Genomic DNA, 24,024 nt, shown 5'->3' with positions numbered 1-24,024 from the left:
TAACTTTCAATGTTTTTTTCTTTCTATAGGTTTCAATGGCTTATCCCTAAATAGTAAAGTTTATGAAAAACAAATAATGTGATCATGTTACTCATTTTGGTCCCTAGAATAATTCATGATCAATTCAATTGTTTAGGATTTTGCTAAGCACATATTCATTAATGTTCATATGTGGGTACAATTCCTTTTAAAAATGTAACTCAAGTAAAAAAAACTCAATTTGATGAAAATCAATTCTTTTCTTTATTAAATTTGCTTGTATCTACCTAATTTTTTAAGCTTTTGGGACGCAGGTGCAAGTTTGGGTAGGCACATGCCTTAAATGTAAATTTACAAAAAAAATAATATCCTTATGTAGCTCACCACATTCCCGAGAATATATATTTCAAAATTCATGATTGATTCATAAAGAGAACTTTTTTTTTTTTCAATCGAATATTTATCCATATTTATCAATATAAAATATACAATTACATAAAATAAAATTTTGTTTGTTTGTTCAAGTAATAATTTACTGAGCAAATGATACGGTAATAATTTTATTTAACTTTTAAAGATCCTATTGTTTAAAAAATAGCAAAATAAAAATGAAAGGAAAAAGACTACCGGACAATACTGGATAGAGCTAATCTATATTATATATATTATTTTTAATTCGTCTGTCCGTTTTTTTAAATTTTTTTTCTCGGAAATTACTGGACCAATATGGCTGAAATTTTGTATGGGTCTTCGTTATAAGGTTCATTTAACTAAATATTATTGTATCCGTTTAATGCAGTTAGTGATAAAGAGGACTTAATCGCCACACTACCATATTTATCGTAGAAGTTCTATCAGAAACTACTGAGCCGATCTGGCTGAAATTTTGCATGAGCCTTTGTTATAAGGTGCAGTGAACGGAGTATTATGGTATTCGTTTAATGCACAGTTAGGGATTAATATAGATTAATGTTTAATACAAAAAAAATTAGCATAAATTTAACCATATTCAACCATAAATTTGACATTAAAAATTCATTCTAAGTCAACAGGTTATAACTTTTCCTGTTTTAGCAAAAAGGTGTAGCGTATAATTGTTTGCATTTTTGAACAGCCAATAAATTCGAATTTAAATTCCAGTATGAAGTGATCGATAGGCAAGTTTGATTGCTAAATTCGGTTTAAAATGAATTCTATTATTGTTTGCATAAGTGAAAAAAAAAAAAACACATTCCTTGACTCAACTGCAAAACGAATGCTAGACATGGCTATTTATTATACGGCATAACATCGTAAATAAGCTACCGGTTTATATTTGACTTATATTCAACTCTAACATATTTTATCTATCAAATTTCAATAGTGATATCATGAAATAGTTATTTCTGTCAAAATTTAATAGATAAAATATTCCAACGAATTGCTCACTTCTAAATAGCCTAATTTACAAAAAAAGAAAAAAAGAAAAGAAAAAAGGAAAGAATGAAACAAACATACGCACACAAAAAGAATGGGTTTTTTTTTTGGTTTTTTTTAACAAAGGAATCACTACTTAAGAAGGCCTGAAAGCCACTCGAGGATAAGGGTTAATGAGTGTACAGTAGTCAATGGGGCAAAAGCATAGTAATCATTAGTAGTGGAAATTTGGTTAATTGGATTACTTAAAGAGACGGTTCATCAAGAACTTGTTTACGTTGGACTCAAAGACGGTCATATTGTAGCCAGTTGGAAAGCAGGCAAATGGAACAAAGTTCCACAGGCGTGCAGTTCTGAGAAAGAAGTTTTATTCATGGAAATACAGGCAAATGGAGGTTTATTTTCAAAATTGATGCACATGTCACACCTAAAACATGCTTTCTTGTGTGCATAATTTGCATGTTAGCTCACCTATTTTGCGTAATTGATTATAAATCGATTTCTAAATGTGGTATCGATATCAGCCTCGATTGGTTTATCCAAATCATTGATCATCATTCAACAAGTGATTTAAGCTAGTGATTTATTTGCTACAATTCTGTTGAGATTGTTTGGAGAAATGTTGCATAAAAAATATAATTAGAAAACAAAATGTTGCATAAAAAATATAATTAGAAAAAAAAATGTTGCATAAAAAATATAATTAGAAAAAAATATTGCATAAAAATATAATTTTAAAAAAATGTTGCATAAAAAATATAATTAGAAAAAAATGTTGCATAAAAATTATAATTAGAAAAAAATGTTGCATAAAAAATATAATTAAAAAAAATGTTGCATAAAAAATATAATTAAAAAAAAATGTTGCATAAAAAATATAATTAAAAAAAAAATGTTGCATAAAAAATATAATTAGAAAAAAATATTGCATAAAAATATAATTTAAAAAAAATGTTGCATAAAAAATATAATTAGAAAAAAATGTTGCATAAAAATTATAATTAGAAAAAAATGTTGCATAAAAAATATAATTAAAAAAAATGTTGCATAAAAAATATAATTAAAAAAAAAATGTTGCATAAAAAATATAATTAAAAAAAAATGTTGCATAAAAAATATAATTAGAAAAAAAATGTTGCATAAAAAATATAATTAGAAAAAAAATGTTGCATAAAAATATAATTAGAAAAAAAATGTTGCATAAAAAATATAATTAGAAAAAAAATGTTGCATAAAAAATATAATTAAAAAAAATGTTGCAAAAAAATATAATTAGAAAAAAAATGTTGCATAAAAATATAATTAGAAAAAAAATGTTGCATAAAAATATAATTAGAAAAAAAATGTTGCATAAAAATATAATTAAAAAAATGTTGCATAAAAAATATAATTAGAAAAAAAATGTTGCATAAAAATATAATTAGAAAAAAAAATGTTGCATAAAAAATATAATTAGAAAAAAAATGTTGCATAAAAAATATAATTAAAAAATGTTGCATAAAAAATATAATTAAAAAAAATGTTGCATAAAAATATAATTAGAAAAAAATGTTGCATAAAAAATATAAAAAAATGTTGCATAAAAATATAATTAGAAAAAAAATGTTGCATAAAAAATATAATTAGAAAAAAATGTTGCATAAAAAATATAATTAGAAAAAAAAATGTAGCATAAAAAATATAATTTAAAAAAATGTTGCATAAAAATATAATTAGAAAAAAAAATGTTGCATAAAAATTATAATTAGAAAACAAAATATTGCATAAAAATATAATTTTAAAAAAATGTTGCATAAAAATATAATTAGAAAAAAATGTTGCATAAAAAATATAAATAAAAAAAAATGTTGCATAAAAAATATAATTAGAAAAAATGTTGCATAAAAAATATAATTAGAAAAAAAAATGTAGCATAAAATTATAATTAAAAAAAATGTTGCATAAAAATATAATTAGAAAAAAAAATGTTGCATAAAAATTATAATTAGAAAACAAAATATTGCATAAAAATATAATTTTAAAAAAATGTTGCATAAAAAATATAATTAGAAAAAATTCTGCATAAAAAATATAATTAAAAAAAATGTTGCATAAAAAATATAATTAGAAAAAAAAATGTTGCATAAAAAATATAATTAAAAAAAAAATGTTGCATAAAAAATATAATTAAAAAAAAAATGTTGCATAAAAAATATAATTAAAAAAAATGTTGCATAAAAAATATAATTAGAAAAAAAATGTTGCATAAAAAATATAATTAAAAAAAATGTTGCAAAAAAATATAATTAGAAAAAAAATGTTGCATAAAAAATATAATTAGAAAAAAAATGTTGCATAAAAAATATAATTAAAAAATGTTGCATAAAAAATATAATTAAAAAATGTTGCATAAAAAATATAATTAAAAAAAATGTTGCATAAAAATATAATTAGAAAAAAAATGTTGCATAAAAATATAATTAGAAAAAAAAATGTTGCATAAAAAATATAATTAGAAAAAAAATGTTGCATAAAAAATATAATTAAAAAATGTTGCATAAAAAATATAATTAAAAAAAATGTTGCATAAAAATATAATTAGAAAAAAATGTTGCATAAAAAATATAAAAAAATGTTGCATAAAAATATAATTAGAAAAAAAATGTTGCATAAAAAATATAATTAGAAAAAAATGTTGCATAAAAAATATAATTAGAAAAAAAAATGTAGCATAAAAAATATAATTTAAAAAAATGTTGCATAAAAATATAATTAGAAAAAAAAATGTTGCATAAAAATTATAATTAGAAAACAAAATATTGCATAAAAATATAATTTTAAAAAAATGTTGCATAAAAAATATAATTAGAAAAAATGCTGCATAAAAAATATAATTAAAAAAAATGTTGCATAAAAAATATAATTAAAAAAAATGTTGCATAAAAAATATAATTAAAAAAAATGCTGCATAAAAAATATAATTAAAAAAAATGTTGCATAAAAAATATAATTTTAAAAAAATGTTGCATAAAAAATATAATTAGAAAAAATGCTGCATAAAAAATATAATTAAAAAAAATGTTGCATAAAAAATATAATTAGAAAAAAAAATGTTGCATAAAAAATATAATTAAAAAAAAATGTTGCATAAAAAATATAATTAAAAAAAAATGTTTCATAAAAAATATAATTAAAAAAAATGTTGCATAAAAAATATAATTAAAAAAAATGTTGCAAAAAAATATAATTAGAAAAAATGTTGCATAAAAAAAATAATTAAAAAAAAAATGTTGCATAAAAAATATAATTAGAAAAAAAAATGTTGCATAAAAAATATAATTAAAAAAAATGCTGCATAAAAAATATAATTAAAAAAAATGTTGCATAAAAAATATAATTAGAAAAAAAAATGTTGCATAAAAAATATAATTAAAAAAAATGTTCCATAAAAATTATAATTAGAAAAAAAAAATGTTGCATAAAAAAATGTTGCATAAAAATATAATTTGAAAAAAAAATGTTGCATAAAAAATATAAATAAAAAAAAATGTTGCATGAAAAATATTATTAAAAAAAAATGTTGCATGAAAAATATAATTAGAAAAAAAAAGTTTCTTTTTCAAACTAACAAAGTGTTGCATTTCAAAATGAACTACAAGTCTGTTAATGGTGGAGTTGAAATTTTGAAAGAATGAGGATGACTTCGAAAAAGGGAAAGAGTGTAGAAGAGAAGGAATACAGAGAAGAAACGAATAAGAAAGAAAGATGGAGAGATAAAGAGAGAGAGAGAGAGAGAGAGAGAGAAAATAGTAAAAAATAGAGAAAGTAAAAAGAAAAAGAGAAAGTAAAAGAGAGAGAGAGGGGTGAGAAAGAGAATAAGAAAGAGAGAGCAAAAGAGAGAGAGTAAGAAATAGATTAAGAGAGAGAGAGAGAGAAAGTAAAAGAGAAAGTGAAAACGAGGGTAAGAATAAAATGAGAGTGCGACATAGATAGATAGAGAGAGAAAGAGAGAAAGAGAGGGAGATAAAAAGAGTAAACATCTTTCTTGGTACATGTGCCGATGAAGAGGAAGAAAAACATTTTGTTCTGATTTCACCTGTTTATTATCGATTGACATTAATCAATTATCGAACAATCAATCAATCAATTATTGAACGAACAATCAATAAGATTACCTCGAAATGAATTCGCACTAAACGTTTATGCTGAAACATCAAAAACGAAAATGAACTAGAATCTACAGTTTTGGGGGTTTTTAGTCGCATGCAAGCGACTCTATAAGTCGGTCTGTCGGTCGATCTGTCCGTAACACTTTTGTGCTAGGTCTTTTTGGTTAAGATCAAAGGTCTGATTCAGAACAACTTGCACCTGATACGCACGATCCTAGAGGGAAGGATAGATGACGACACAGAAGCCGCGCTGATCAACTTAGATCAGTCCAAAACTTTCGATAGGGTCGACCATCGTTTTTTGGCATCTGTCTTAGAGGTCGCCGATTTTAAACCGGATTTCTGCAAGTGGATCTCCATGATGTATCAACAGCCCACAGCCGTCGTGCAAGTCAACAGAAAGTATTCGAAACCCTTTGTTATCTCTCGGTCAGTTTGTCAGGGTTGTCTGCTGGCGCCCCTGCTCTATGTCCTAGCTTTGGAGCCCCTGCTCCGCAAGCTGAGACGTGGGGAGGCAAATTCAGCCCCGCGCGGAATTGCAATACCTGGTGGCTTAGCAGCGTTCGCCGATGATGTCACGGTCTTTGTGTCGAGCTTCAGAGACATGAAGATCGTGTCAGAGGCGCTCGCTCGGTATGAAAGAATTACAGGGACCAAGATAAACCACAGCAATTCGGTAGGACTGCGGTTGGGCACCTGGAGTGGTAATGCCAACCTCCCGGCGCCCTTCAGCTGGACAGATGGCCAGGTTCGGATCCTCTGCATGCAGTTCGGACCGGGTCTCCAGCTTGGCAAAAATTGGTTGGAGGTACAGTCAAAGGTTGAGGCTGCAGTCAATTCATGGCTTCCTAGGAAACTTTCCTTAAAGGGTAGAGCTGAGGCGTGTGCCACTTACGTCTTTTCTCTCATCCTTTACCGACTGGCCATACTTCCTCTGCCTGCACAACACCTAACAGCTCTCGTTGAACTCTTGTCCTCGTTTCTTTGGGACAGAGGAAGACACTGGGTGAGTAGACAGGTCTGTATTCAACGTCTGTGTGAGGGAGGCTTGGGAATGCCAGACTTGAAGTGTCATCAAGACGCTGAGAGGCTGGCCTTCCTGAGCCACTATATGCAAGCTGACCAACCGTGGAACCCTGCCTTCTCCGACCTCATTCTTGACCCTTCTATCAAGAGCTGTCGCATGCCGCGGGGAAAATCTGCCTACATGAAATAGTGCCAAGCCAAGCTAAAATGACTACCAAGGTCCAGCGACCTTGTGACTTCTACCCGTAGGGAACTCCACAGGGATCTAGTGAAGGGAGCCGCCGACGACCCGCTATGCGCGCGTTTGGGTTGGCAGCAAAGTGAGATCCGCTCCACGTGGAGCTGGGCACCAGGTTCAAGTCATCTGAAAAATTCGGATTTCTCTCTGACCTGGTGATTGGCCCGAAATGCACTTCCACTCAATAACATACAATGCAGTTCCGGGTTTTTGGAGTCACCTGATTGTCCCCGTTGTGGGACAATGGCCGTATGAACGACTGATCATGCTTTCTTCAATTGCCGCAAACTCCACCAGTACTGGTCGTATGTCAGCGAAGTGACGGCTCGCATCGATCCTGAGCATCCTTGCCCAATTACCGTATCCAATGTCATGGACAATGTGAGGCTGCCGTGAGACCGGGAAAGACAAATAGTCTACGTTACGATCCTGGCCGTGGCGAAAATGGTGATTTGGACGTCGCGTCTGCAAGGTTACCGGGGGGAAGGTCTTTTTCTGATCAGGATCTGATCGCTTTCTTTAAACACCAACTGCGGATGAAGATCAGATGTGATAGAAGAAGACTGCATCACGCGCCATTTGACAGAAGATGGATACATGTAGCAAGTCTGTGTGTACGAAGAAGAGCCAAATTTGAATATGTGTTCCCCGCCTGGGTGTGGAACGTGCAGTTCCGTAAAGTAAAATTAAACAAGTAGCCTCTCAGCTAGCTGAGTGTGTATTCCATCCCTCCCCGATTAGGAAGCCTCCAAGATCCCCACCTCCTCCTTCTTGCAATTTTTGTTTTCACCCCCTCCTCTAAATTTCACCCATCTTGGAGAGAAAGAAATACAAACTAACCCCCATTCCTTCCCCACAAAATTTTCTTTTCTCCAGTCACCCCCATCTACAGGGCATCCCCACTGAAAGCCTGGCCCGCAGAAGCGAGGTTCTTTTTACAAACCTAGTGGAACGGGCAGTCCATCAACTAGACAGGGTTGGGAGGGTCCTACTAATCATTTTTTTTTGCCTCCCCCCCGCCCTCGACACAAATGAATTATTGTACCATTTTTATTGTTATCTTTTTTGTTTTTACACGTCAATAAAAAATGTTTTAAAAATTGGGAGTTAAGTAGGATGTCCCCCAGTATGAAAGGGTGAATGCGGTATTATGGTGAAAGAAGATACTAGCTGGGAGAAACTTTTGATTTTGTTTAGTTCTGGAGTGACAAGGATGACCAACGACCCCCACAATCCCCTCTTTTGAGTTGGTCATGTGCCTAAGTCTTTTGTTCATTGTTGATTTTCACTGTATTTTTAACATGAATAAAGGATTTAATATCTCAAAGTGTAGTATCTGTTCTTACTACATGCTGTCCTTATGTTTGTAACTTTGTGATATAAAGTGGGGAATCACTTTTCTGTATTAATTTAATGTAAAATGATTAAGGTCATTCAATTCATCCTCTTTTTATTTATTTAAGTCAATACAGCCAATTTTTCGGTCATTTTAGTTTATCTTTAAGAATTTTATGTCAATCCTACATTCACGCATTCATTCATTACATGAGAGCACGCAACTAATGGCTATCGGTCTTGTTTTTACAGGAATCACCATTCCTATTGAGACTCGTGTTCTTCCATGAAAAATAAAAGGCATCCAGATATGAAAGAAATATATTCTTTAACAGCCATGAATGCGGAATGAAAATTTAAGCGAAAGTCTTTCATGTCATCCTTCCAAAATAACGATGTATAATCTTATTAAAGAATGCAAATATTCATTGCAAGACGCCATTAAAGAAAGTCTTGTCATTGCAAGATGCAAGACAATTTCATGGAGACAATACAAAGGCAAATATTTCTCTTTTCATTTTCGAAGTTGAGGGGAAAATACTATATGAAAATCTCCACTAAATTAACACTTTCGATGCTACATTTCTTTTTATACCAATAAGACACCACACTTATCAAGGTCAAAAGTTATTCAAGGACAAGAGTTAATGAGATTGTCATTTTAATGATAAACAACATTATGAGAGGATTGAAAATTATGAATTGAATAACTAAAATTTGATTACTTAAGAGGACGATTCAACAAGTGTTTGTTGATACTTAATTTGAAGACCACCATATTTTGGTCTGCAGAGAAGCAGCCCTGTTGTAATGTGTTCCACAGGTAAGAAAATCTTGGAAAGGAACCTGTTCATGGAATTTATTTTTCTTTCATATCATAGCTGGACATATCTGCTATATTATGAATGATAACAGGATACTTATGCAGAATAAGAACCATGCTATCATTGGAATTTTCTGGGCTGTTTACGTAAAACGCTAAAAGGTGTCAAAACAATGAAATCACAGCAGCCAACGTCGTTTAAGAAAACATTTGTTATTATTGGTTAATTATATAGAAAAAATATATTTATCTTGATTTAAACAAAAAAAATCATTTAAAAAATTTTTTGTACTGATTTTTATTTGCTATCAGTTATTTGCTATTCAAAAATAAATATTTATTCATGAAACTTACCTTACAATGAGTATTTTTTTCTAATACTTCTTCATTGTATGTTTTTGTAACAAAAAAAAATATTTTCACTTTTCAATTCATTTTTCATTGAATTATCTTCATAATAACAGAAATGATATATTTTTCATTGAATTATCTTCATAATAACAGAAATTATATATTTTTCATTGAAAAAAATTGGTCAGCGTTTTTGTAAAAAAAAAAATAAAAAATAAATAAAAAATAAATAAAAAAAAACCCTCAAATTTTTATTCAGCACCTTCCAGCATTTTATATAAACTGTCTGGAAAATCCAACGATAGCACGGCGGTCCTTATTCCACATAAGTACCAATAATAGAGCTTGAGTTACTAATGATCAGCAATTTTTTTATGGATACAAATAGCAGTGCATATCCGATACCCAGGCGCAACACATGAGCCTTGCCGGATTAACAGCTATTTCTAGATCATCCGATTTCATCTTAGTAATAAAAACTGTTCAACTTTCCTGGAGGCAAATAGACCAGCATTTACACTTAACACCACTGCTATCTGCGAAAGCATAACTTGGTTGGTTGGTTGGTTGGTGTATTGGTTGGTTGATTGGTTGGTCGGTTGATTTTGTTTTACTGCATGTCAATCATTTAATGTCAAATCCTGTAATTTCGGAAAAAAAGTTTTTATGCTTCAATTTCTTCAAATATTTATTCGTGGTGTTTTGTTTGATTGTTTCGTAGAAGAAAATGTTTGTTTTTGCCTCTGCAGAACAGGATTGAGTTTTGCAAAGGGAAAGGAAAAAAACAATAACATTAATGTTTGGTGCATTTTTTATCAGGAAGCCAGTATTTTCAGATAGCCTGGTCTAATAACAGCCGATATTATTATCACTCTGGGCCAAAGGGAACTTAGAAGCAACGGTAACTAAGGGCAACTCCAAATTCTCCACAGCCACCAAAAGGCCCTTCCAACTAGATATCTTTAAGGTTATACCCAGAACCTCATAACTAGAATTAAATTCAAGCTAAATAAGGTACATCCTCACAGTAAAGATTACCACCATTAGGTGCAGTGTAAACAAACAAATTGATAGCAGAGAAATTGTCAAGTTTCCTCTTGTCATTTTGTCCGGATTGAAAAAGGTGTCGGAATATCAGTTGCCAGAAAATCAATGTTACACCTATACTTCCAAATGCTGCGAATCAGTTCAGTCTCATCTGCATAATTGATGGTCGCCATCTTGAATACATAATGTACTTATTCGATGCATCCCCCCTTTCGTCTACATGCCATTATAATATATATTAAAAATTAACGTCAAAAGTAGAGTATAAAATGGACAATAGAAAATAAAACAGCTTCAAATGTAAGCTTAAATAAAATCCTGACATTTAATATGGTAGGTATAAAAATCAGCTCAATAATTGAACGTTCAGATCAAGCAGAGCCATTGTAGAATAAGTGGAAACAAATAAATTTTTAACATTATTTATGAGGAGGGTTCCAAAAGTAATGTTCCTATATTTTTATTCTGCCCGGATGGATTAGATGGAATTGCAACTTGCATTGTTATGATGACTGAACTCATGCATTCATAACCTGAAAGTTCGATCTCTCATGTTGCAGATATTGACAGTGTGAGACTCTAAGAAAGCAACCTCTATCATGGACGTGTATTAGAAGCAGAGTTGCTTCACTGAATTTCTGACTAAAGTGCATTGAGAATGATGTTGACTATGTAGAAAAATACATTTTGGAGCATAAAAGGCCCCTCGTTTTATTGATTCCACTCCTGTCCTTGTAGCTCTTCAACTTTTTTGAGTTTAAAAAAAATAAATAAATAAGAAACTTTATTTTTGGAACAATCCCTATATGACAAAGCACGCTCCAGGCACATAGCCATCATTCAGCATTATCAAAAATGCATTGAGGCTTTACTTTTGGGAACTAAATGGCAGAACCAGCTTCAGCTAATATCACACAAAATGGTTGTAAAGGGTCAAAAATAATAGGAAGATCAAGAAAAGTGAGTATTCTTACTGCCACTGGAAGGATGCAGAGAACACTGCGATCTTGCAGAGACTCATTGCTACTCAAATTTCAAAGAAAGTCAATAGTCATTATCAGCAAGAAAACAATGATGGACTGCAGTTGCAATAATGTAAAGTGGTTTGCAATGGTTATTCAAAAAAAGTGGATAATGCTGGAAATCTGAGGAAACTTATCACTCAGACTCCAGAGAACTCCACTTGTTATTGTCAGTGAACAATCACTGATAATGACTTGCATGAAAACTCCTAATAAATAAATAAATTATAATTTAAAGAAAAAAAGGCATCAGTCTTGATTGATACCACACAAAATATCAGTGAAAAGTAAAAGGAGGATGGAAAGACCAAGGAAGGAGAGCACTATCCAGACCTCCACTGGAGAGTGCAGAAAGCACTAGAACCTTAAGTAGGCTTATCACCACTCAAATCCCACTGAAGACCAATGGTTGTTGCCAGCGATAAATCAATCATAAGTAGCCATTATGATAATGCAAAGACATTTGCAAAGGTCATCAAAAGAGGTGGAGAGTGCTAGAAATCTGAGAGACATGTTGTCAACGAAATTCTGGAGAACACCATCAGCTGTTATCAATAATTTCTGATGATGACTTCTGTGAGAACTCCTAGCTGTTGTCATTATTCTTATAATAAACGCAAAGGAACATCACATGGAATCATGAAAATTCAAACTATAATTGTAAGTTAATCAACCTACGTCCCTGCTTTCCACTCTTTCTCCTCCTTTTTATGTATGTTACGATAAACTGGCGCCATACGAAATAAGTGAAAAGGGTCAAGGAGGATGGAAAGACTGAGGAGAGAAAGCACTAACCAGACCTCCGCTGGATGAGTGCAAAGAAGACTGGGACCTTGGGGAGGCTTATTGCCACCGAAATTCCAGTGAAGACCAATGGTCGCTGCCAATGAGAAATCAATGGTAAACGAGTGCTGAGATAACACAAATTCATCTGCAAAAGTTATCGAAAGAGGTGAGGAGTACTAGAAATCTGGGAAGACTTGTTGTTACTGAGACCTCAGAGAACACAAGATGTTCTCAAATAGAAATCTTTGATGATGGCCTGTGTGACTATTCCTAGTGAAGAAGAATAAGAATAAGAAGAATAAGAAGAAGAATAATAATAAGAACAAGAATAAGAATAATAATAATAATAATAATAATAATAATAATAATAATAATAATAATAATAATAAACACTTATGGTTTCAAATCTATTGGACACAATTTTCCAAATAAAACTACCTTGCCTCGACGACAGTATAACTAAAGGTCTGACTCTGGTCGGCTTTTAAGTTTAGTAAATAAAAAAATACAAAAGACAACATACTTTTTCAATATGAAACACTTAGATTGGCTAGATGCTTTCTTATTTTTGGTAACCATGGATACTTGGTAGTTTGAGAAATGTTCTAAATCTAAATATAGAGCAAGCAATGAGAAACAGAATTGAGCGTATTAATCTCTTAAATCTTTTTTTGACAACACATTTTACAAAACTCATCAGATTTGAAACGATATTTAAAAAAAAAACGAAAACAAAAACAAAAAATAGATTTAAAAACCAAACTGGGATTTGCATAAATTCTTTGCTAGATTTTCTGATAAACTGTTTAATCAATTGATAACAAAGAATAATTCGATTCGTTAGATACATCCACTCAACATACGCGTTTATCGTCGAAAATTTTATTAAAACTGGAATATAATATACCAATGAAGATGTTATTTCAAACAATGATAGGGCCAACGAAAATATTATTTCAAACACAGTCTGACAGACCAATAGACGGACAGTGTCTTTCAGTGAAAGGTAGACACATCTAAAAATTGGATTTCAATTTTAAGTCTGACTGGTAGAGTCTCTCTATGGAAATGATGAAATGTATCTAAAAGTGAAGTGCTTTTACAGATCGGACCTCATGCCGAGCAATATTGAGTCTGTAAAATCATTACCTGTAAAGAGTTACAGCAACAACTGAAAGGCAAAGACACAAAATGAGAACCAGGTTACAGAAACAAAAAAACTAATAAATTGAAAAAGCTGATTTACTTATATTATTGATTTTTTTTTTATTTTTATAAATCATAGAATGTGTGTGTGTGTGTGTGTGTGTGTGTGTGTGTGTGTGTGTGTGTGTGTGTGTGTGTGATTAAGAGGCATTAAATTTACAAATGTTTTATTTTGGTGTTTTTTTTGTGGAGGGGGGGGATGCAACGATGTAAATAGATCGGTAATTTTTTTCCACATGATAAAAAAATTAAAAACAAATGTGGCGAGTAGAATGTTATGCTTGGGTTTACTTTCAGTAGCCATGTACTTCTTTCTCACTAACCTTCCTATTTTGTTCTTTAGTCCTCACATTCCATGCTATTTCTGACAGAGTGGGGAAATTGCTGCTTTCTGCGTCAGCTGTTGTTCTGAGTGGAGATTTTCAATCCTCTCATAGTGTTCATCTGATATACAGCATAATCACGTTGACACACCCGTTCCCATTAGATCACCAAAGTTAAGCAACGTTGAACATGATCAATAATAATATGAGTGACTATTTGAGAATGCAAGGTGCTGTATGTGCTCGGGGGCCTGGAGAGAGATGAACGCCGACAGACTATTCTTGCCTAAGACACGTTGCATGAAATAATACACCAACTTCCACAACCCCGGAGGATCAAGAGACTCATCTATCATCCATCCAATATTCATCATCATTCAACTGTCAATCTATCAATTTCATCAACCTATATCCTCGAATGTTTTCAGATTTAAGCAAAATCTCCCATCTGTTAATCTCCCTCTGCTATTCCATAGGATTACCATATAGGGGTAAATGAAGCTCCTCAAACACAGTGTAGGAGAAACTAATGGAAAACAAAAGAAATAAAATGAATAGAAAGAATTCGTTAGATATTTAAGGTAATCTTTTAATGATGGTGCCACACACAAAACTCCCGCTTTCAATTTGTCATGAGGCATCATGGAAGTACTTAGGCTTAGAAAACTGTCATGTCAGTGTGCAATCTGGTCCAACCAGAAATGGCAAAACATATGCATAAATGGGGAAACCTGGATTTATTTTCGATAACTTTGTAATTCTCACATTCTTCCTATTTTCGTCTTTACTTCTCACATTCCACTGAAGTGACACTTACTCTAGGCAAGTTGAACCAGCTTCCTCGAAAGAAGAAAGTTTCATAGGAGTATGAAATTCATAAGCAGTCCCCAGTCACATGTATATTCCCATTGGGAGAGATTACAATGTTAGGTTTTTGCAACTCTTGCAGGGAAGTGTCGACATCCTTCTTCATACTGCACCTGGTATTCCTAAAATAGTCACCCATCTGGTACTGATCAGGCTACACATTGCTTAGCTTCACTGATCGAACAAGAGCAGTGTGTCAATATGATTATGCCATAGCAGTCAGTAGTACACTTCAAGAACGATTTTGCTGACAAAGGTTTGGAATACCAGCTGTTGTTTTGAGCAAGTTGTCTATTTTCAATCCTCTCATAATATTCATTAATATATCCATTTCATCCTCAAGTGTTTTTAGTCTTGATAAGTTGTGACTTAAGGTAAATAGGCACGAGAGACCAGCAAACGTGAGAAAAATATTAACTTATATAAGCTACTTTTTCTTTCTCCATTCATTGAGCTTAATCCATCTTTCCTTTTCAGCTTTCCTCTTTCTGTATTAAGTGAAAATGGGAAACACTTACAGCAATTGCTTTGTGCTGTGTTTTCAAAACCGCACCGAAATAAAAACATTAGATCACATGTAAGTGAAAACTTGTGAATCCCTAACTAATGAGAAGGATTCCCACTCGTTTGAAACAGCTTGCTTTGGATCCTTGGAGAGTCAGCTGGTTCTGATGTAAGCATCGCTTACTAACAAAACGTTAAATTTTTACATTGGCACACTCATGTTGCTGTTGCACCGATAAGATGGTGAAAGCGAAATACAAGAACAACAAAGACATGACGCACTAATGAGCCCTTAATGACTACTAATACTGCTGCAGCTTTTGCTACTATTGCTAGCAAAAACGGTTAAAAACGATATATATATATATGGCATAATCACGTTGACACACTGGTTCTTGCCAGATCACCAAAGTTAAGCAACGTTGAGCCTGGCTAGTACCAGATGGGTGACCATTTGGGAATTCTAGGCACTGTATGTGCTCTCTGCTCATCTCAGCATTATTTCCAGTCGTCCTGTACCCCCACTTGCCACTGGGATGCAACAATGTCGACTCAGGATAGGAGTGCTTGGAAACTGCACAACTCTTGCCACACAAATATCACACACAGGCCCCCTTACAGTGGGTATCCATAGTCTGTCAAGACAGGGGGAAGCTACATCATATATATATATATATATATATATATATATATATATATATATATATATATATATATACACACACACACACACACACACACATTCCTGTAAAGAAACATTAAATCAGTATGAAAATATCATGTTTAATAAACTTTCGTATAACACCTCTAACTAATCTTTCTATGTCTGTAAGAATAAAATCTTGTTTCAATGTTGTTTGTTTCTGATAAAATATTTGCTGTCATGAAGAAATCAAGTTAGATAAGCATTTGCTGAATGGTGACCCTCTACTGACATCGTTATTTCACAAAACCATTACTAAAAAAATGAAATAAAAACAGTAAAATGCGAAAATTACAACAGACAGAAAAAAACAAAAAACAATTGCTATTAATCTAAAAGCAATCTCGATTTTTCAAGAGTTTGGACAGGAAACAAACATTTCTTCAATAAATCTTAGGTGCTCGTCACTTACAGCACGCCTTAAAGCGTGTTCAGCAAAAATATGCATACATTTCATTTAAAAATTCTTACATTTAATCTGAACAAAATGCCTCTCTTAATTACAAACCATACAAAAGGTAGCTAACAAATTCATCCTCTATATAACTCATAAAACTCACGTCACCGGATAATAATATTAAGAGGTATACTTATTTAAATACGACCATTATTATTTCCTTCGCATCCTATAACTAATTATAGCACAATGCAACAGATTAAAATAAAAAATAATAGTTGCTCCTTCCAATTCAAATAGATTCGACCTTGCATCCTTCTTGTATTCACAGAATAACAGATTCTCCTACTATTTTACTATCAGTACAGATTTCTAGTTATTAAATGATTCGTCAGAACATCAGAATTCTTTACAAAACATATTCAACATGCTTGAAAAACGATACCTTTTTTAAAAAACAGCTTTATATTATGTTTCTGAATTTTTTAGATGCAAATTGATAATTCGTACAATTTAGACTATAATTCATACTAGCAGTGTCTGCAAGAACCGATGACGCAATGGATAAAGTACTTGGTAAATTCAGTTGTAAGTTACACTGTTCTGAAGGTTGAAGATTCAATCTCCAGTACGGGCGACACTAAAAAGATAATTTCAAATTACTTAGGAATTTTACCCAGTCATGGCTGACAGAACAAGAGTAAGCTAACCCCGTGGATTAAATAAAGAGTTCCATTCAAAATTCCATGCAGATTCTTGAGTTCAACAAGAAACACCTGAAGATGGTTGGAGGTTACATCGATTAAAATACTGTGAAAATATTCAAGATGAGAACCGTAGTCCTAATAATATGAATACACCTTGTATGTTGTCTATTCCAACGCTGACTTGTAAATATTTGTTAATTATTACAAAAAATAAATGCAACAGTGCAAAGTGTAAATAAATTCCAAATATTTTTTTATGTTTTGACATTTTTGAGATGAGGACTAATAATCTGTATCCTTTGGACTACTGTTCTCATCTTTATTGTTATTCTCACAATGTTTCGACCGATATAACTTCCGACCTCCTTCAGGTGTATCTTGTTGAACTCCAAAATCTTAATCAAATTCAGGAATCTGTGTCGAATTTTGATTAAATTGAAAGTAGCTTACTCTTGTTCCATCAACCATGACCGGATAAAAGTCTTGGGTAATACAAAATTGTACACCTGGCATTGCTTCTTACATCAAGTAACTTTACATCTTGTCTGGAGCAATTTTCATTAAAAAAGATCTGTGTGTGTGTGTGTGTGTGTGTGTGTGTGTGTGTGTGTGTGTGTGTGTGTGTGTGTGTGTGTGTATTCAACCACTCTTTAATACTTCTTAATATATTCTAAAGAAACTAGGATTTAGGAAGATCAATTTTAATTTCAAGCAGTGATTTATCCTAGATCAAGGGAGGTGACGGTGATCTAGTAGTTAACGACATAGACTGGCGACCTGGATGTTCCAAGTTCGAATCCAGTTCATTCCAGAAAAATCACTTCCACTTAAGATGTTGGCAACCTTCTCGTAGTTCTCCTGTAAGTACATAATGTCTTTCTAGAAAGAATTCCAACTAGAAAAATATCGGGGAAACCAATGACAAAAAAACAGAATCTGTGGATTCATATGATGACGATGAGCCTATATCATTTTGAATGTAAAATAATATAAAAGTAATGGCTATACAAAAAAAGAAAAGTAGGGCAAAAAAAAAAAAATGTCAGTTAAATATTACAAAGAGCCTGTGTGAAAATGAAAAACAGGAATGATCTCTATTTAATATACAATCGAGTTATGTGAAGATTCTACTGACCACTGTGAAGATCTAGAAAATTAAGTGGTGCGGTCACGTCTTTGAAATAGTCCTAGAAAACTGTTAAGTTAAATTTCAGTACATTTTCATATGCAATTTCTTCAAATTGCAATTTTGCCTGACGTTTTACTTCTTTTACATGTCATGATAAAATGTTTTATTCTACTTTTTTTTTTCACACATCAATATGCAATTTCTTTCCTTTTAGAGATTAACTTAAGCCTTTTATCTTTCAGACACATTCAAAATTTATTCAGGAATTAATACAACAATTAAGAAAAGCTCTTTTTAATAATCATAGTCTGTGTAAGATACGACCACTTTGGCACATACCCTAATAAACTTTATGACTCTTTCGTCTCTTCTATGGTTGATCGAGAACCATTAGTGACCTATTTGCGTTACACCACCTTCAAAGCCATTACTTAATGATCAATTTCCTTTAATTACAACCAGAAAATATCAGGAAAAAATACGAATTAACAAAATCATTTGAAAATTTTCTTTTAAAGTTCTCTATTACAATTTAACTAGTATTGAGTGCCAACTTCTGCACCAGCTATCAATAAGTCAACATGTATAACAGAATGTTTTCTCAATTTTTGGGTGGGAAAATTGAGTCCATTTTTTTTTTTTTTTTAATAGAAATAAAAGGAAGGAACTTAATTTTGTACAATTTTTCAATTTGTTTTTTTAATTTTTGATGGGAGAGAATTAGGAAAACAGTGTTCGATGATTGATCGGAAGTATGAGGAACTCCATTTTTAAAACCATTATTTAGTAAAATAACAAAATATATTTTTAAGATTACATATAAACAGCCTGAAAACAGAAAAAAAAAGGGGGAAAAAAAAATTAGAATATTTTATACTTTAAGGTGGGGGAAAACTTTCCTCTAAAAATTAAATGCCTAATGAGCACCAACTTCCGGACCAGTTACTGGTAGGTCCACATGTATGAGCAAAAGGTTTCTTAAATTTTGGACAGGAAAATTGGGGTGGATGAATTTTTTTTTTTTAAATTATCCAAATAATTTTTTCTTATGTTTTATATAGAAATATGGAGGACTTACTTTTGTAAACTTTTCTCTTTTCAAAACTTTTTGTTGGTGGTGGGGGTGAGAGATTTATGTAAACATTGACCACTTCATACAGAGAGAAAACAAAAAAAATAAATTAACCATAACAGAATAAAATTGACGATAATGAACTTCAACAAAAACTCTACACAATATGAACCAAACTTTTCTAATTTAACCTTAAACTAACCCTAAAATAAATAAATGTTTTATTTTAAATGCAAAAGTAGAATTCATGTAATTTTACCATCATCGCAATCGACTTTTGATTTTTCTTCCTTTCATAAAGTAATCAATAAACAAAATACTTTGCATCCCAAAATATAGAAACCAAAACCTTGCCTGCTGATGTTTGTGCCTTTCATTGCTTTAGACAGCTTTTACTTACATAATTTAACTATTGTGAATTGGTGTATCTACGTTTCATCCATTGTCACATATTAATGCAAAACTTCTTTTTGTTGCATAAAAACAGTTGCAAATTATTAATACAGTGTTGCTTTTTTGTCGACTGAGTAAATGCAGCATCCACTTAAACACAACTTCCTCATTGATGTTCATGCACTATCTTCAACTCTTCTGCTATGTCATGTAACTTCAATTTATGATCAACCATAACAAATCTGGATTTTTTTAAATATTTTCCATGACAATTGCCGAATTTGGGAAACCTGAGTATTCAGCAACATTTCAAGTCAGCATACTACATTTTAACCGGTGTTTCCAATGAGGCTTAGTTCGAATAACACTTATAATGACATTACTTTACTTAAACAGTATTTTTCCCATCAGAAAGCAAAGCTTTATCGGCGTACAAAATTCAGATTTTTTTTTTTTTTACTGTTTTTACAATTTGCAACAGTAGCTTCATTTAAATAACTAATATGTAAACTAATGATCCAATTGATCTCAAATTTTGATATGTGCTATTTGAAACCTAGTACTTTACTAAAAAAATTTTATTAGCGGTCCCATCTATATGTCAGATCAGAGACTTACTGATTGATGTGTTATTTTTTAATATTTTTAGCATAAATTTTTATTTATTTCTCAACTTCCAATTTATATCCATCTGTCTTTTTTATTATTATTGCATATTGCCAATTGGAGGTAAAGTACTACTATTTATAATCATGTCTACAGGTGACTATGTAAGAAGATGAGCAAGATGCCTATTCACATTACATTTAAACTTTTGCATGTTAGTACAGTCAGGAACGCAGAAAATAAGGAAAGAATTTCAAAATCTAGCTACAGATTCAAGTCTTGAGCTTCTGCTCAGAGATAATCGCCAATAGTGGGGCAGGTTATCTCAATATTCCATAAAAATCTTTCATTTAATGATGCAAGCACCAAGTGAAAAAGTTGTTTCAGCAATCTGCCCCATTAAAAACAATTATTAAGTTATAGTGGCCATGCTAGTGAGAAAGTACAGAGAAAAAATGTTGAATGAAGAGGAAGTCAATGAATGAAATGGATTAGTAAGGAAAAAAGGGGGAAAGGGAGTAACCATCAGATTAAGAACAGCTGAGACTCAAGACTTTTAATAAAGACTCGTGAAAGGGGTTCATTGTATAAGGTCAATTATAATCTCATGAATGTTAAAGATATTTATTAGCTGCAGATAGCTTCTAAACAATGGATGTGAAACACTCAGGAAAATGGGTGCTATGCTATCTGGGAATAAATATTTCTTTCTTATTATAAAAAGGTACAAGGCACGTGATTGATCAAACATTGAAGCCTAAGCTTTCCAGCATTCAGATTAGGATCATAATTCGTAATTTTAATTTTTCACATGACACGATTAAATCCCACTTGTACTGGGTGTTCTTTTCCCTCATCATCCAATTTGGGTATTTGGTATACTGTGAGTGTCTCGGACGCAGGGATGGGTTGAGATGCCCAACCTTATGGATAACAATGAAATCTTCCACGTAAAGACCGGGGGGGGGGGGACATATGTCTCTCGGCGGTTATGCACAAGTCATGCTCACTTGGCAGTCGCACTGACGTATACTCACATTCTTCATTTGTTCTATTTGCTTTTCTGTTCAATATATTTTATTCCCACTAATTACCGAACTGTGTCTTTCTTGTGAACCCTTACAGGGTCACTAAGCAGCATCTTATTCCTGCTATCCATACATGTTTAAAAGTCACGGTCGGACAAGAACACAAGAAAAATTCTGTATCGGCATTAAAAATGGTTAAAAATGGTTGTTTTTGTTAAATGTTACTAAATAAGAAATCATTTCCACTTAAAATTCAGTCCGTAGTATGCAATTAAAATTGAGAAAAATCACACTTGAAACATGTCAACATTAGGCGAATAGGATAAATCAAAGCAAAATGTTCATCGAATTTGACCTGCTGTCGTGTTTGTCTAAAAATAAAACTCAAAATGATTTCTTATTAACTCATAGTTTATATTAATAATAATAATGTTCACCCACGTACATCAAATCCGGTGCCAAGATCGCCAGTAAAATGGTTGGATCATTCTATCGCTCCAGTAGATATTTCACTGCCGAAGCAATCCTCTACCTATATAAGAGCCAAGTACTTCCTAAGATGGAATACTGTTGCTATATCTGAGCAGGAGCTGCTCGGAGCACCCTATTCTGCCTCGACAGAGTTCAAAACTGACTTTAGTTGATGCCTTTTTCTCCTCCCTGTAACCTCTTTTCCACAGAAGAGACATTGCTAGCCTGTCTCTGCTTTATCGTTATTTTCATAGCAAGTGCTCATCTAAGCTCCAATCTATGATCTTTTCTTACCAAACACAAAAAAACTCAACTAGTTACAACCACTATCAATAATTTACCCCACTCTATCTGTGCCTAAATCTAAATTTAGATTCCATGAACAAAGTTTTTTTTTCCTAGAACTGCCCGCCTGTGGAACTCTGTTCTGCTGACCTGCTTTCTAGCTGACTACAATTCAAGTCCAATGTAAACAAGTTTTTATTGAGCCTTCCCCTTAAATAATCAAATTATACCCAATTCCACCACTAACAATTACTACACCATTGTTTTGATGACTATCATACATGCATTAACCCTTATCCTCGAGTGGCCTTCAGGCCTTCGTAAGTGGTGACTCCTTTGGAAAAAAATAATAAATTAATAACATCTAACAAAAACAACATAAAACCATTTTTAACGCATATACTGAATTTGCCTTGCATTTTCACTGCTCACGCATAAGAGGCGAGTAGCAGCCAGAAAAAAATGCAAGAAAAATTCAGCATACGCATTAAAAATGGTTTTATGTTGTTTTTGGTAAATATTATTAATGTATTATTTTTATTTATTTGATGAGGATTGATAATTTTGTATTATTTGTATTATTCCGACATCTGTTTTCATCTTGAGTGTCGTTTTCACAACATTTCAGCTCATGTAATCTCTGACCTTCAGGTGTATCTTGTCAAACACTGGAATTTTTTTGTTCAACTCAGGAATCTGCACAGAATTTCAAGCAGAACCCTTTATTTAATCCACGGAGGTAACATGTTCTCGTTCCGTCAGCCATGGCCTGCGGCATAACAGATAAGGTACTAAGTAAAATTCAGTTGTAAGTGACACTACTGGAGGTTGAAGGTTCAATCCTCAGTCCACACCATACTGAAGAATACAATTCCGAATTACTTAAGAATTATATCAAGTCATGGCTGACGAAATGAGAGCATGCTATTCCCATGAATTAAATAAACAATAATTCCGTACGGATTCCAAAGTTCAACAGAAAGATTCCCGACTTTGACAAGATACAACTAAAGGGCAGAGGTTACGTTGGCTGAAACGTTGTAAGAATAATCCTTAAGACAAGACCAGTAGTCTAAATAATCCAAACAGACACATTCGTTGAAACCACTTGAAATAAATAAACCATTTCAAACGTTTTCTGTTCAAATTCAGAGAGTGACAAATTACTACATTTTTTTTAGATGACGAACAACGTTATATGATAATAATACTGAATTCAAAAAAGATTTATAAAACCTGCCTTGACTGTCAATGAGGCATAATACAATATAAACCATGATCAGAAATATTAAAAGATATTTGTACACACATCTCAACTGAAACGAAAGAAGGTCAAAAGTCTTGAAGTGACGCGGGCAAAATTTATCACGAACAATGGCACATCGAAACCAACGTTAATGACAGAATTTCATGAAGAAATTCATTTTATGTCACCACTGCCAAAGTGCCATCCCCGTCTGATGCGGAAAAGACACGCAAATTAAAATCTAGTGCAGAGAGGTCTTCTTCTCTTCACAGAAGAGACGTGGCACTCTTTCTCTACTCTATCATTATTTTCACAGTAGGTGTTCGACTTATGGTTTCCTCCTGTAAAACATTCACACCAGAAACTCGTCTATCTGCAACCATTGTAAACAATTTTCCTTTCTTCTTCTGTCTATCTAAAAGTAAACAGAACTTCCATGAGCAAAGTTTCTTTCCAAGAACTACCCGTCTGTGGAACATAATACCAGAGGACTGCTTCCCAGCTGACTACAACATGGCCGTTTTCAAATCCAATGTAAATAGATTCTTGTTGATCAGTCTTTAATAATCAAATAATGATCAATTTCAACTATTGGTACCGATCCTCATCGTGTTGTTTCACCGTCTATAAGGCAGACTTTTTAACCCTTATCCTCGAGTAATCTTTGGGCCTTGATAAGCAGAGAATCGTTATTGACACATAAAATAATGAAGATATTTTTATTATTCTACTAGATATCACATTGGTATCTTCATCTTTTATAAAGATATCAATCTCTGCGTTCGTCGCTCTCCCTTGCCCATTTGATATTTGAGGTTCTGCTCAATCTTTCCCCATCTTCTTGATAACAACAGCTGCTCAGAAGGAGAAATTAAAGCAATGGAGTGACACACACTCGCAAATCTTCAACCAAAAA

The 24,024-nt window shown here is 32.2% G+C and overlaps 1 protein-coding gene and 1 pseudogene across 49 annotated transcripts in view; one reads left to right on the top strand and one right to left on the bottom strand.

The window, feature by feature from the left end:
* Positions 1 to 24,024, bottom strand: part of LOC145277904 (phospholipid transfer protein C2CD2L-like) — a 653,079-nt gene that overhangs the window by 586,609 nt on the left and 42,446 nt on the right. The gene's annotated exons all lie outside the window — the stretch shown is intronic.
* On the top strand, positions 15,434 to 15,550 carry LOC145278419 (5S ribosomal RNA; annotated as a pseudogene).

This window comes from Euprymna scolopes, chromosome 6 (genome assembly GCF_053919585.1).
Source record: "Euprymna scolopes isolate OS-2025 chromosome 6, ASM5391958v1, whole genome shotgun sequence".
Classification (NCBI taxonomy): Eukaryota; Metazoa; Mollusca; class Cephalopoda; order Sepiida; family Sepiolidae; genus Euprymna; species Euprymna scolopes.
Note: the sequence above shows the minus strand (reverse complement) of the source record. Positions and strands in the feature narration are given on the sequence as shown.